Source organism: Anas platyrhynchos, chromosome 10 (genome assembly GCF_047663525.1).
Source record: "Anas platyrhynchos isolate ZD024472 breed Pekin duck chromosome 10, IASCAAS_PekinDuck_T2T, whole genome shotgun sequence".
In the NCBI taxonomy this organism is placed as follows: domain Eukaryota; kingdom Metazoa; phylum Chordata; class Aves; order Anseriformes; family Anatidae; genus Anas; species Anas platyrhynchos.
Genome location: NC_092596.1, coordinates 14,971,950 through 14,987,898, shown reverse-complemented (window position 1 = coordinate 14,987,898; position 15,949 = coordinate 14,971,950). Strand labels below are relative to the sequence as shown.

The window sequence follows — 15,949 nt, the reverse complement described above, 5'->3', positions numbered from 1 at the left end:
TTCTAATGTTGCTCCCCAAAATGAAATTGCTGTTCCAGGGCTCCTCCTGCTATCACAAAGAGCAGAGTTTTGCTGTTTCTTTCTTCCAGGACTCAGCACTGACATACTATTATAGCTGTCATTTCTGCAGCCTCATCATGCTACACAGTCATGTGCATTTGTTAGACCTTTATTACCCCTACATTTCCCAGAGCTTTACTAGCCGCCCCCTCTCAGGTCTGATTTATTTACCTTGGATTGCAAACCCTAAATTCATTAGCTTGTCCTTTCACAGAATGAATCTCAAAGTACTTTTTTGGCTGCACTTGGAAATTCTCTAGATACTTTTTTTTTTCCTTGGCATTTAGAAAGGGATCTAATTTACTATAATCTGCCACTTTTGATACAGTACTGTTTGTTCACTCTTTGAGATCATCAAGGGAAATATCAGCATCAGAAAAAAAGAGATGACAAGTTACTGGAACTCCCTTCAAACCATCCTATGAGTAAACAAGACATCCTCTTTTTTCATGAAGCTGAACGTGTGGAAGCATTTCACAGGTACTGAAGCCAGAGGAGACCACCGCCAGTGTTAGTTATGGTGACGTTCACAGACTCCCTAGCAAGTGATCAGACTTTCTCCCAGGGAATTCAGACGTGATTTTGCATTTAATTACCCTGATTCAAAAGAGGAATAAGAAAAATAAAATCATAGGATCATAAAGGTTGGAAAAAACCTCCAAGATGACCTGGTCCCCCTACCACCACTATCACCCACTAAACCATGTCCCTAAGCACTATGTCCCATTTTTCCTTAAACACCCCCAGGGATGATGGCTCCACCACCCCCCCAGGCAACTCATCCCAATGCCTCACCGCTCTTTCTGAGAATAAATTTCTCCTAATTTCCAACCTAAACCACCCCTGGTGCAACTTGAGGCCATTCCCTCTTGTTCTAAAATGTAGGTACTGCCCCAAAACCTGCCACTGCTGCCAGCAGAGCACAAGAAACTTGAACTCAAAACTTTTATCTTATGAAAGTGTAACTAAGGATTGAATAGAGTAACTCTACATTGAATATGTTTCAGTTCTTGTGATCAGAGCAAGGTCCTATAAGACACAAGAGGGTAGTTTCTAAACACTCAGGTGCAAAAATAAGTCAACAGTTCCATAAATCTTACTGTGTTTAAAATTATTTAGAAGCAACTGGAGAATTTCTAAGGCTTGCCATTTAGTCAGTTATAATGTCCTGTTTTGGGAAACACACACTGTGAATGAAAATGTTCAATATGTAGTAGTTATCTGCTGTGCAGTTTGAAATGTCACTCCAGAAACTGGGAGAAACCATGCATTTTCAGAGATAACTTGAAGTATCCCAAGATGCAAAATATCTTTGAATTATAAACAATATATAAATTAAAAACAAAGCAAAGACACCTTCCAAGATAAATCACACAACAGAACGTAGTTTTGTGAAGATAAGAATTAAAGGAAAATAAATCATTTTAAGTGTTAAAACCAGGAAGAAGGAAACACACACAACAGATCTTAAAATAATCTAGGATAATTCCCAGTGGCTCAAAAAACCTCACAAAATGTGCATTGTTCACTCAGTCAGAATGCTAATTAACAGATTACGAGCCTACCAAAGTATTACCAAGCTGCAAGTGCAGTTTTCCCAACCTATCCAGAAACTATCAGGTTCTTGAAAATGAAGTGTAAAAGAACTACTCCTAAAAAAAATGGAGAGGAGACAAAACAAAAGAGCAAGTGGTATCAATAATCAAAATCATTTGGAAAACACAGTAAGGCATTAGCTAACCACCTCTGTCATCAGACCAGCTATCAGAAATAGTAGAGTGCATGCTTCAGCTTTCATCATTTGCAAGGATGATCAACAAAAAGACAGGCTTGTCCAGATTTATCGCATTGTTCTGGATTCCAGTTCTAGTAAATTATTCGTTTACTCAGATAATCGCCTATCATAACCACAACATAGTGCTGATGTTTACTTTATTTCTCCTTATTACTGGCCATCTTAAAATCATTACACTTTCCTCAGAGTTATTTACGCAACCCATTATTTTCCCACCAGTCTCAGCAGAATCACAATTCCTCAAAAGCTCATTTACCTAATGGGAGAAAATGTTATTTACTGACTCATTGTACCAAGCTTGGCAGTATGTAAGATAGAGAAGAAGTGGTTCTCAACCCTCTGGCTTAAGCATACATTACACCAATGAGAAGTTAAAGATGTAAAATAGCATTTCTGTAAAAATAGATAAGAGAATGCAACTGCCATGTTATTTGAGTTTGGAGAGTCCGAGCTGTCAGGAACCAGTAGGGTGTAAGGTGAAAATCCTCTCTGTATATACCCAGAAAACCCAGCTTCTGTGTATTCAGTTCACTGGCTGCTCAGGTACAAGCCCTGCAGCACACTGAGACATTAAGAGGGGAAAAAAAGAACATACTTAGCAAAGACCAATAACTCCAATAATTTGCAAAATAGCAAAGAAAAGTTATTTCACTGCAGATTTTTTAGTTCAGCTTTTCTTCCAAAGCAGTCTACAAGTGACATCCATAAAGTTGCATTGCTGTTCTATGAAGATATTCCTAAAACTCAGAGTCCCAGAATTTGGCAAAATAAATAAATCCCTAACAACAGTTTGAAAATATGACCTTGCTCTCACCGCGTGTTCAGTGGTCTGCTCTTACATCCCTATACTCAGCTTAATCCATTTGACCTCTATCTTTAAAAATTCCATAAAATCCAGGATTAGAAGGTTCTGCAATAAAATGTGGGTGCTAGCCTTTTCCAGCAATCACATCCTGACCCAGCTTTTCTGGAGTGACACACATCGCCTCTTGGTACAGCTCTTTCATATATACGTCCTTTATCCCACTGAGTGCTTAGGGTCAGCCTGTAGGGAAGCTCAAAGGATCAATAACCCAAGAAGAGAAGGAAAATAAACCCAGCTTCACTAGGACAGCTCAGGAATGATTTAAAGGGTGTTTTAAGTTCTTACATGAAGCAGTTGCTGCAATTCCCACGTTGTTAGAAAAAAAACGTCTAAACTGATGAATGTGTTGTCTCAGGTCTGATGGATTGCAGATCTCATGACTGAAGAGTTCAGCCAGTTTATCAACCAAACACTGCTACTCTGCAACAGTTTCTCCTTCGAAATCTTTCAGAACCTTACAGACAGCTGTGAGTAGGAACACAGTGCTTTGCTTAGTTTGTCTTTGCTAACTACGTCTCCTTGAAATGGTTATTTCTGAAGCTTTTGAACATTTTTAAGAGGACGAAGTGAACTTACATCCAGATGTGCAGAAGTGTGAAGTTCTGTGCTATGCAGTAAGCCTAAAATCTTCAAAGTGCAACATATTTCTTCTTATCTTCCCTCCATCTCACCTGATTGCATTCAGTATCTAAAATAAGACTGCATTCCTCACATCCTGAAGGAAAAGAACAGCATTTCTTCCTTCAGTTTTAGCTAAGGATTTGCATCCTTTGGTCGGGTCTTTAAATAAATTCACTCTTTCTGAAACTCAGTGAAGGGCAGAGAGCAAAAGTTAAGTTGCACCAGAACAACCATGTAGAGCCCTTGTCTGCTGAGAGGCCAAGTACCCGCCCAGTACCTGTAAGTTCACAGAATCTGCTTAGCAAGTGGCACAGGTTTCAATCCTGAGGTTCAAAACCAAACTGTATGTAAAAGCTGTATGATTGAATATTCTGCATATTAGGGTCAGCCAGCAAAGCATATGGAGAATGTTTTCCTGAAGCTTCTCAGCATCTCTGAATGACTCATTCATTCCAACAATATGAACCCTATATTTAACCCTAAACATTCTATACATTATACAGATATTAAACATTAAACAGAACACATAACAGACACTGGAAAATCTGTCTCTTCTAAATTAACATATGACTTGGAAATACCATTTACTGAACCAGTTGAAAACTTCATTCAAAGCATACAGAAACATGGTGGCAAATTCCTACACAACTTTCCACCAAAAAACATACTTATCTCTATTATTTCTTATAATAGAAGATGTGGAGAGATAGAGCTTTCCCAGCCAGAATACCAACATATTATATTTATTGAGCACAGAATCAAGTAAATCTCAAGAGCATGGAATACTTAGTTCTATCTTAGTTCTATCTGGCTGCAAAGTCACTTTGCACCCCACCCTTTCCAGACTCTGCAAACATGAACTGGCCTAAGGGTCTGTTATCATCCCCTGTGGATCAGCTCTTGCCTTGTGTCTTGGGGACCATCAGCCAGTGCCATCTTAAAACTGCCTTCTGTGTTGTTTTCAGTTGCTTTCAGTTCTCCAACCTTCATTTTATTCCATAGTGTTAGGCAGGACAGGCGTTCAAGAACTGAAGTGAAAATACAAGAGATGGCCCTCATCCGAAATTTCCATAATGTTTCCCAGGCTATCAGCTTATCTGCTCCTCATCTCTTTTTCATGGATACCCAGACCTTCAGAAATCCGGAACAGAGAATTCTCTGCACCTGCTCGTTCTTCATATCTGCTTTTTAAACACAAATTTCCGTGTGAAGGTTGGTTTTGAAATTAGCAGCTTATCCAGCTGCTAATGGTCCACCCATTAGAAGGGGCTTGTGCCACAGGGCTCTCTAGGACAGCTGCTTCAGGGTAAAGAGGTATTTTTTCCAGAATGACCAAGCTGGGTGGATATGAATTTGATAAGGACGAAGGAACATAAATTTTTCCTTTTTCAGGAAGAGCAAAAATGATAGCAGAAAAGTCCCAATGTTGCAAGACCGTCTAGTCCTCGGAGGTTTAAAAAACAAAACAAAACAAACAAAACAAAAGCCTAGGCAAATTGCAGATCTTGTAACCAATGTTAAGGGTTAGCCTGCAAATGGAAGGTTTTTGGCTGCAGGTCAGGGGGGAACCCGAGAGAGAGAGAGAGAAGTCCCAAATATCCACGTGACCTGGTCTTCCCTTTAGGCATTTTCTACTGATATTTTAAGGGAATACTGGGTGTATTTGTGCATATATATATACGTATGCATACTTGTATATGTGCATGAAAATATATCTCATGTTTAAATATATATGTGTGCACATAAAAACATCCATAAAGGTCTCTGCTATTTAAATTCAATATCAAGTTCAACAAAATTCTTAATATAGAGTGGAGCCAAAATATAAACCATTTAAACTAAGTTGAGCTTAACCATTTAGCCATTATATAACCCCAGAGGCAGCAGTATCAGAAATGTTTTTTACTATTAATAAATCGTATTTGATATCAATGTTACATTGTAAACCCTCACTGAATTTATTGATTTGTTCTTTTTTCCTTAGGTCAAGTTAAAACTTTCTTGTGCTGATAAATATAGCTTAAGATCTAAAAGATTATCCAAAGCACATTCAATTTGAAGTTTCTGTTTCTGTGTACTGTGTTGTAGGTTATTCTACCTGATGGCCAAAATTAAGGAGCTAAAATCCATCTTCAGAGATAATTAAAAAAAATCAACTGTGAAATGAAACTATCAGCATGCCACCTTTTAACTAACAAGATTAGAGTTACAAAAGCTGCAAGCTTATACATTTCTCACCTGTGTAAGTCCCTGCAGAACTGGAAGCTTTACAAAGGATTTCAGTCCAAACAGAATACTTCAGCATGCCTGAAATGCTTTATTGTGGGCATTTTCTCTCTTAGTAGACTCATGATACAGTGAAACAAAATGCACAAAACCTTGAGTTTATCCAAATTCCATTTGGGCAAAATACACTTTACCCTGCTCTTTTTACACACAGATGGTGCTAAAATGTGCTGAATCACTTTATTATTTAACTTTATTATTTAACTACTATAATTTATTAGACTATTTAACTTTAACTACTGTTGTTAACTTCAACATTTAACTACTAATACTCTAGCTAGGCTTATCTTACTCATAAGCATCCAAGTACTTTACTTGTGCATCCAAATATTTACTTGATCATGCATCTGTCTCAAAACTTTGAAAATTAAATTTTCGTCTTTGATTAAAAAAGTCAAATGCAGTCCTCCAGTACAGTATATTTGTTAGAAGAATCGGACTTCTTCCACCAATCTTCAGCTTGCAAAACTGTTTTCAGTGATACAGCTTCTGGAGGCTCTATGGTGTCTGAATCAACCAACAATTCTTTTACTTACTGCAATGGGAAGCTATGTTCCTTTGCTTTGTTTAGTACAGAAGAAAGAATGAATACTGATGGGCTCTTGGATATGAACTTACTGTACTGCACTTGCAATTCTGCCAGCTACACTGGATCCATTGCCAAAAAGTTATAATTTGAAACTATTTCAATGAACGCAGACTCAGAACTCAGTCCTGTGGTAGGCTGAGATAAGCAGCCCTGGGGTAATTCCAGTGGGATCCCAGCTACAATGCTGCAGTCCTGGAAATCACCTCTGGTGCCCTGATGTTTACTGCACAGATTTGAGAAACCCACTAATACAAACCCTTAGGCAGAGCGCAAAGGAGCTAGAAAACAAAGGTCAACAGCTAGAAATTATTCTTGAAGGAAAAGCAAAAGCAAGATCACATGGAAAGATTTTATAATCGTGGAAAATTCCTCTTACATAGTTGTGAGAAAACCCTTAAATCTTTTGATAATGCTTCATTTTCTACCTATTTACTACACAGGTAAATACATGTATACTAATTATGTTAATACTTCTAAAAAGAAAAATTTAGCACCTTAAATAACTTCAAAGTCTATAGCAAGTTCAATTTCTAACACTTTAAAAAGCAGTAAAGCCTTCTCAAACAGTTTTGTAAGCTGTTCCTATCTGCTTGGTACTGTCATTCAAACACACACATGCTGACAGTTCAGCTCTGCTTCACTGTCCATAGGTGCTTATGTGGCAGTAAGAGATGCTGGACTGGGCAGCAGTATTACTGACAATATTCCAATTCTACCCCTGATTTTGCATGTAATGGGAACAACAAGATTTGTTGTTCTCATCAAAATAAAGAACTTTGAAATCCGTTGCTCACTGTAACAGCATAACTGCATTCCTTAGTTACCCACTGAATTAAATGAGGTACTGTTGCAATAATCTACTTTTGCTAAATTCGTGGAGACAATCAACCCTTCCAAGTAACACCTTTCAACTGGTTGTGCACCCTCCATTGACATTTTCATGCATGTTTCAATGAGCTTTTACCAGATAATTATGAAAGTGTCGAACCTCCCAGCCAAGGGGCAGCTGCACCACATGCTCATCCTGCATGACGGCTGCAGCAACATGTGCCACTGCTGTGAAAACACTGGCTGCTCACAGTCACCAGCACATTTTATTAGGACACATTTTATTGGTGTCCTAATTCTCCAGGCAAGTCAGCCAAAGATATCCTGATTTCTTCCTGCATTCACAATTCCCCCCTGTGCCTGCAACATCTGAATTTTCTTCTTGGCAACCACAAGGCTCTGTGACATTTGCGCTTTTATCTTCATTTCAGAGGCATTCGAGCAGCATTATAGGGAACTCAGAAGTACAGTGAAGCATAAGGAAAGGCAAGTGGCTCCCTGCCTGCCCCAAGGATGGATTACCATGGAGATTGCACCTCTTGGATGATACAGCCATCTTGTCTAAGCACATTGCTGCTTGGTACTTGTGCCCTTGTGACACGATCCAACTGACTTACCATTGGGCAGGATGCCATTCGAAGAGACTAGAACAAGCATAGATGGTTAGAAAATGATCTCCCCATAAATCATTTTTGCTGGTAGCAGCAATGTTTGAATTGCTTTTCTTCCCGTTCCTGAACAAATAGGGCAGGGTTTGATCTCTGCCAAGCTAACTGAGCTATGAAACCACAGATGAGGGGGCTGGCTCTGCTGTTACTGCCCATTTTCTAGCAGGGGTGGCAAGGCACACCTCGTATGAGCGCTTCTCAGCATTCTCTTAGCTCCTGTCTTCACCATTAGGGCTGAGTTACTTCACATGATTGCCTTCCTGAAGGTCAAGGTTTCATCTTCCTGACTTCTAAAGAACCTCTAAAACAATCCTAGTCTTTTCCCAGACTTATTTCTAAACAAAGACCCTTTCTTATTAGACTGCTTCTGCCACAGTTGCATAAGAGATATAATTCTCTGTATAAAGACACAGAACATCATAGCAGAAAGGAAAACTATGCTAAATCAAGGGGAAATCACAGCCTCCCCCATGCACTGATTCTCGTAACAAATTTCCGTAAAGACTATGGTTTTCCAGGCAAGCAACATCTCTTCTCCAAGAGAATCTGAAACATAATGAAGCCTCTTACAACTCCGAAAAACAATTGCCATGGGTAATTGAACCATTCATAATAGAAGTGACTCGTTCTCACATGTACAAGGGCAGTGCAAATGTTTAATACTACACCTAGTGATAAGGAATAAACTGTTTGCTCATTCTGTAATATCATTCTTAGAATTCAGAGCAGTTATTGAATAGGCTTTTGGGCAAAGGTCTTGATAACTGGTTACATCCATGTGGAAAGCAGGAAGGTACAACTCACTGAGAAGCCTGATACCACAGGAAAGCATCAAACAACAAAAATAGCAAATGCACAAATGGAGGCAAAAGGCTGCCCTGAAAATTAAAAGTTTAGTTTTGCTGGAGGAAAATAGATAAATATATAAGTGTATCCTCAGTAATTTAGATGCCGTCTGACACACATGAACTTTAATTCTAGGTTGCTAAGTCAAAACTATTAAAAACCAGTTTCTTGTAGCAATTTAGTGACTTGCCCTGTTCTAATTTCAGCCCAAGTTGGCAAGGAGAACTGGGGGGAAAAGAAAGCAAACAAAATATCTATGCAGCCATGTGATCTTATTTCGTTCTAAATAAAAATTAGTTCCCACACATCAAGTCAGATTCTGAAGTGCCACACTCATTTTTGGCTCCTAGCAACTGCTACATAGATCTGGTCCAGACACAGAGCAGTATTTTTGTAAGCATTTCCACTAAAATACTTTTTGTCTCTTCCACTTCAGAATTGTATCAATATGAAGAATAAGATTTCTCAGAAACATCCACCTGTTAAAATTTGAAATTTCATTGAAAACATCCCTGACAAGGCAAATTTTCTACAGCTTCAATCAGTCCTGATAGCTGAGCAACAAAAAGGAATGATCACCCAGCTTCCTCAAAGTACAAAAACCCTTCACCCCTCTAAAAGTGACTGAAGACCCAAGCTATCACATTCCTTTATAGGCTCTCCGATACAAGATGCTCCTTTGCACACACAGCTTTGTAGGGACATACTGTTTATCCTCCATCATTTACACTTATCATACATAACGTTCTGAAATCATATTTCCAATCAGACATTCATTTCCCCTCCTCCCTTGGCCCCGCCACTGACATACCCTGGAACAAAAATAGAATCAAAAAATAGAAAGACTGGGGGAGGAAGAAACGAAGCCAAAAATCAGACATCCTCAGACACATTTTGGTTCTGGTTCTTACCATCCTCAAAGGCCACAGCCACTTGATGGCGATGTGACAACTCCAGGGAAACTCCCATTGGTGCTTCACAAAAATTATCATGACCCTTTGATGAGCAGGTGGAAGCAGAGGACGGATCCCTCAGAAAAAAAAGAAATTTGTTGCTCCGAGGGAGAAAGCATAGGCTTACTCTCAGGCATAAGAAGATGAAATGAAGTGCCTAACTTCACCCTAATGATATGAATCATGCATTTGGCCCTCAGACAAACTTCTCATCTTTCTTCTCTATTTAATGTGAAAGTGTTTCCACTGAGAAATCCTGTAGCACAGCAAGGTCATACTTTTCTGAAATCTTTCACACATTACAAGTAAACACTTAAACCCAGTCTACCTACCTAAACCACGTAACCTTTGCAAGGGAAACCATGCAGCACAGTTTGGATCTTTTTTTTTAATTATTTTTTACATAACTGATACCCTGAACAGAAGAGCACGAATGACAAGGTATTATCACTCTGAGAATGTGAGCTCATTACAAAGCCAGACTGACTCTGCACCTATCCATAGTTGAGCAGAGAATTGCAAAGTGAGTCTCCAGGAGGTCTGTGTGACCAGAATGAACTTGCCACCAAACTTTTTGCTAGCAGAGGGTATTTAGCAGAAACCAGAAATATCATTATCTGTGAACTTAGAAATAATTCAGTTAAAATAACACATGGCCAGGTCTTTCCATAATCTGTGATGGAAAGAGGATTAACAAGCAATGACATTACAGAGGTCACACCTAAACAAGTCAGGAGTTTGTCAAAAGTGACAGTTAGCAGAGACGCACAAAATTCCCATGGGAATGAGAACTGCCTGCAAAAGCACAGTGCATTTTGGCACAGCTACACTAACTTTAAAGGGGATAACTCTCAAATAACAACAGCATCATGGTGATGGGGTGAAATAGCTGCTTAAAATCTTTCGTGTCACAGAGCAGAATAGTTTGGCTATCTTCATGTGGTGAAGTGTTACTCTGCTATTATGTTCAAGACATGAACAAGTCTAATGCACCTCTTTATTTGCTGTAGACATGCTATTATCTCTGTCTTGTGAAAACATTCCCTAGTGCTGTCAGTGCTAAGGCTTGGCAACACCACTTCTTCCTATAAGCATTCAAGCTGTGACAGGAGCTAAGTACATTCACACCAGCATGCTGGACCCATGCTTCTGTGAAAGCTTTCTCTCAAAAGTTCATTAAAATCGGTATCTGGAACAAAAAGGAAGAGCTGAACGTGGAAAAGGAGAGGCAGAAAGAAAAAAATAACATTGTTTGATTATAGAAAATGCAGCAGACCGGACTAAGTGAGACTACAGCACATGCTGCACATCCTACAGTACTATGATAAACGCCATAAAATGTGACAGAGGGTACACAAACAAAGTATGTTCCCCTTAACAGCACCCTATTTTGGTGGCAAAAAAACAACAAATAAATAAAAAAAAATATATTTCTTATTTCTTCCATAAATTAGACTTGTAATAAAAGGGTCTTAGATGTCACTCCAGACACCACAAAGCAGTATGGAGCACGTTTACCATGGTGCCACCTGCCCTCTTGCCCATTCACACCCTTTCTCACATCTTTTCTTGGCATGAAGTAGAGGTGAGAGATGCAGTCTCAGCTGATACCTGCAAACTGTTGACAGTAAGGAAAGATGAGCCATGCACAACCAATAGCAAAAACAAAACAAAACAAAACAACAAAAACAAACAAAAAAAAAACATCCCCAAAAGTGAGGATGGTGCTGCTGGCAGGGTCTCAAGAGGCTTTCCCTACACCACTGCAGGGGAGAGATACATGGACAGGGTTGCTGGATGCACTTGCCTCACCCTGAACTGCTAATACTTTGTCCCCCTCTTCCACAATACCAGCTAGAGCCTGAACAAGCTTGTTCTGGATCTTTGTAATCCTAGCCTGCATCTTTTGTCTACAGTTTTCAACATCTTCCTTCCCACCCTTGCCACAAAATGGACAAAACCTGTCTTTCCCCTCCCCCCCAATTTTCCATCTCTCTTTCCTTCTACTGAAGTACTTGTGATCCTCTCACCACATCCAGCACAGAACAGTGCGACATTTTTAGCATGCAGTACTTAACCTCACTATCTATGCTTTTCTTTTTGTTTGGTCTGCTATGTCTAGGGGAAAAAAATAAATTTACATTAATGGATGTGCCATTAACATAGAGAGTCAGAAAATTTTAGTATCCTGAATGCCAAATTCTCCCGACAATATCACTCTGCTGGAAAAAGAAACTACTTTAAATGTGAAAAATAAAACTAATAATAATAAAAAGCATGTATGTGCAAAGCTTGGTACAAAATGAGAAACCACAGGAACAGAACGCTCAGCAGCAGAAAAAGTGTTGGCCTGAGCTATGCAGAGAGGCTGAAATCAGGAGCAGCAGCCTGGCTGACAGCAGCTTGCTGCTCAGGCATGGCCACATCACTCACAGGGCACCCATGTGCTGCCTTACTCCACCTTTGCTGTAAGTTTGCTAGCATTCTGCACGAAGCACTCTGCTATACAGTTACTTTAACCTGACACTGCTGGGAGCTAATTAGCCCTGCTGAAAGGCAAGGAAGTCAGGATTAATAATTAGTGTTTCACCACTGAAGCACCACGGTTTTGCAGTCGCCTCACTTGGAACCTTCTTACCACAATTCCACAGCCACCTTCATTTCTGAATATGCTAAGCATCGCTTTGGCTTGGGACAGACTGTGACTGTGGGAGGTGTAAAAAGTCAGCCCAAACTCGATTAGAGAGAGACTGCTGCGGAAATCCCAGGCAGCACCCAGAGCCCTGCTAGGGTTGGTATGAGTGCTAACAGTTACCATTGCTGCCAGGACTGCATTTGCTCTGAGCTGCAGGAGGCTATTAGCACAGGCAAACAGTGCTCCCATAGGGACACTAATGTTCTCCTCCTTTAACACCTCCTCGCACACAACTCTAATGTTTTATGATGGACACATGGCACTATACTTGACTTTCAGCAGCCCTATCAAGACAGTCCCTATATGGCTTATATTCTGCAGGCATTCTTCCCTCCCAGGTACTGGCAGTTTGCAGCAGATTATATATCATCTTCCAGGAATGAAGGACGTAGAGAAAGGTGGGAAGCAGAAAGGTGCTAAACTGGACTCATCTTCTCTGCTCTTTCTGTGCACACACCCAGCACAGGCAGTGTGGGTGGATGGAGAGGTGGATTGAGAAGGATAATGGTAGAACATATCCACACTACAGTCACTGTAAGGGTGCTTAACTGCAAGGCAAAACAAGTTTAATCTGCTATACTCGAGGCATATGTTGTCTCAGATCCAAAAAACAATAGCAGCAATACTTTACATAGAAGAACAGAAGAACTAAACAAATTGAGCAGTTAAGCAATTTCTGTGCAGACGTCTCAAAAAATAACAATTTATATTGCAGAGTATACTACATTGTTATTGTGTTTTCTGCATACCTTTTCATACAGAAGTACAGCATTTCCAGCAATATACATGGGTTTTAGTATCTTTTCCGTACAGAAAGTATCAAGATAGTGGGCACCTTTAAAATATGGCAAAGGAATAGGACAAGACACTGACTGGTTAATGTAATACTTGAAATGTCAAGTATTTCCTTAGAGTAACAGATGAAGTTATTGGACAATATAATTATTCCCTTAAGATAAATATGCTAAAGATTGTATCTATTTAGGGCAGGAGCTTCAGGAACCTCTGCATCATTAGGCAAAACAACAACTACAAACAGTTATGGGCCTTGCAAAGCCTTCTCTTTCCTCCCCTTTTTTTTTTTTTTTTTGAAGTGAACTAAATATTAAGCATATTGCCTTTCATCCCAGCATGTTTACTGACCGTTCCTGTAACTACACCCTGGCAGAGCCCAGTTGCAGATAGGAGCTGCTGGATGGTGTGGAATAGGGCTGCCCAAGAGATGGTACAGGTAACTGCTCTAGCTGCTCATTGCTTGTACAAAGACCAGTGTTCTCTCTATTTCTAACAAAGATAGCATTGTGTATCACTGTGTTATCTTCAAACTTCAACTTCCTAAAATAAGAGAAACTCTGTTCTAATCCCACTAAGTTTTGGTATTGACTTTAAAGGAGAAAGAGTTAAGTTCTTACTCACTGCAGGTCTGAGCATGCAGGTTAATTACAGGCAGCTCCTCTTTCCATTTATTTTCGTTTTATTATTCATACAAAAAATCAATAGTCTATACATATTATAACCATTCTACTTCTGAATTCCCTGAACTGTGTGTGGACAGCAACTGCAAGGGAGGTTTAAACAAGATCATTTGCACAAGTGCTGTGAGAAGTCGGAATAGTCGTACCAGAATGAAAACATGTTGGAATGAATTCATTGCCATCTGTCTTTATTTTGCTTACCAGCTCAATCAGACACCACAAATATTCTCAAACATGAGAAAAATATTTAAATTATTTGTGTTATGTCCTTTTTCAACATGTAACTCTTCATGTCATTTTTTAATCAGAATTGAGTGACCATCAATAGCAGTGAATTCATTCTTACACAGCCTTTGGGATATATCTGCCCAACTTCAAATCTACATTATCTTAATAATTCAAAAATATACATACTAAAAGTTACAGTACTACAAATACTTTAACATTACACAAGGAAGTATGGTAAAAAATGACAGAAGAAACTTTGTTCACCGGTGCCAGTCACTAAAAAGGTCTACAGCTTTCGTAACTGTTGGATAGGTAAAAGCTCAACCCAAATATATCTGGTAGTTCCACCACAACATTTTTCATACAAAGCGTAATCCTAGAGAGTGAGAAGGAAATGATGGAATAAGAAACAAACAAAGGAAAGAAAATGGATTGTAAGAAAAATACATAAAGAAATTAAGATAAACTAATCAGAAAGACATTAACATAGCAAAAAATGCAGGCTCCTCTTATCCCCAGTACTGAGGGCAGAACCCATCAAACCTATTTTTAGACACAAGGCACAGCTTTCCCTGAGACTGGGAAGACATCAGCCTGCAGTTCTCTTCTCACTCAGCTACACTGAGACTTATTGGCACTTCCTTGACAGCTAATGACATGTCCCAGCCTCAGAAATGATGAGCAAAAGCTGCCTGCAGGAGCTGGCAGTCCTCAGTTTTGCCCCCACTTCCACAGCCCAGCCCCAGGACCTACGCAGACCACATTTCTCACATGGCTTCACAGCCATCACCTTCAGCTGAGAGCCCAAGCACCACCCTGAGGCTTCGCTGTTCTCGAACACCAGCAGGGCAGTGACCAGCGCCAAGCAAACGCCAAGCTCTTCTCTCACAGACCCATTGGTCTCCGCTCAACTCTCCTGATCCAGCAAAGCCAGACAAATCTTCAGCAAAAGAAGACAACAAGAAGGATGCAGAATGAAGCACTTTTACCTGCAGGCATGTACACACCCATAAAACACCCAGCACGGCCCATAAGGACTCATTTAAGGACTCTCTGTAGATGGCTGGCTGGCAGAGTACAGCAGCACAAGTGATGGCAGGAGATGAAGAAACACTGCTGCAGCCGAGCTGCTCCCTGCACTGGGAGCTGCCTGGGCACCAGGCACGGGGGAGCAGCCTTTCAATCCCTGATGCAAGTGGTGTACAAGGAGAGCAGGTTAAAAAAAAAACAAACAACAAACAAACACAAAAACAACTGTGGTGCTCATCAGTTCAGAGGCCTACTGCACGACCAGTTTTAGTTAAGGTGACTGGGATCTCTACAGAACATCCAAAATGATGTGATCTTTTCATTAGGAGTTATTTAGGCTGAGAGGCAAAGTCTCAAGTTCTCCCTGTATGAAATATCTTACAATAAGCTTTTTCCGTCCCCAGCACTCCATCTTCCCAGCCACTATCATGCACATGAAATGCTGCTGCTATCACAAACAAAAGAACTGATCAAGAGTGTTGATGGCAAAAAGCAAATTTTATGCTGCATACAGTAGAGCTGCAAGTGTGTTAGCAGAAGAAAAATAAGCATTTCACTGGGGTTCATGACTTCTAAAGTGGAAATATATGAAGGAAAGCTCTGCTGACTTTTTGCACTTCTCCTTTGCAGTGTTTTTCCTGAGTTGGTATTTTCCACAACATGCACACAATACTAAATTTGGAATTCTTCAGCTGTACACAGCACTAAAAACATGTAGTCTTCTAATGCTGCCTCTTGTGAAATCTCTGAGTTTTTGGCACAGCATCTTTCTTGCTAGTACAGGCTAAAGATGCAGAGAATTTCTCAGCACAGCCTAGAGACTAAATTTATTTAATGTAAATAAACATTTCAAAAACAACTTTAACTAGCAGCTGGCACTATGCCACCAGGCACCCCAGAACACAAATAACACTGACAGGCTGGATGGGAGCAGATGAACCCCAGCACAGAGCAAGAGCTCTGTGCTCTTGAAGAGCCAAACAAGGCACAGGAGCCTGTACCTCAGCCCCT

General features: G+C 40.0%; 1 protein-coding gene across 28 annotated transcripts in view; it reads right to left on the bottom strand.

Annotated features, from left to right (window-relative positions):
- The window catches only part of HTR2C (5-hydroxytryptamine receptor 2C), a 333,447-nt gene that overhangs the window by 130,916 nt on the left and 186,582 nt on the right, over positions 1-15,949 (bottom strand). Inside the window, exon 1 of one of the 28 annotated variants that reach the window (XM_038184435.2) lies at positions 9,470-9,596. The exons of the other annotated variants lie outside the window; for them this stretch is intronic. The gene's annotated coding sequence lies outside the window, so the exon portion shown is untranslated. Of the gene's footprint in view, positions 1-9,469; positions 9,597-15,949 lie in introns of those variants that run through there. 28 annotated transcript variants of the gene reach the window in all.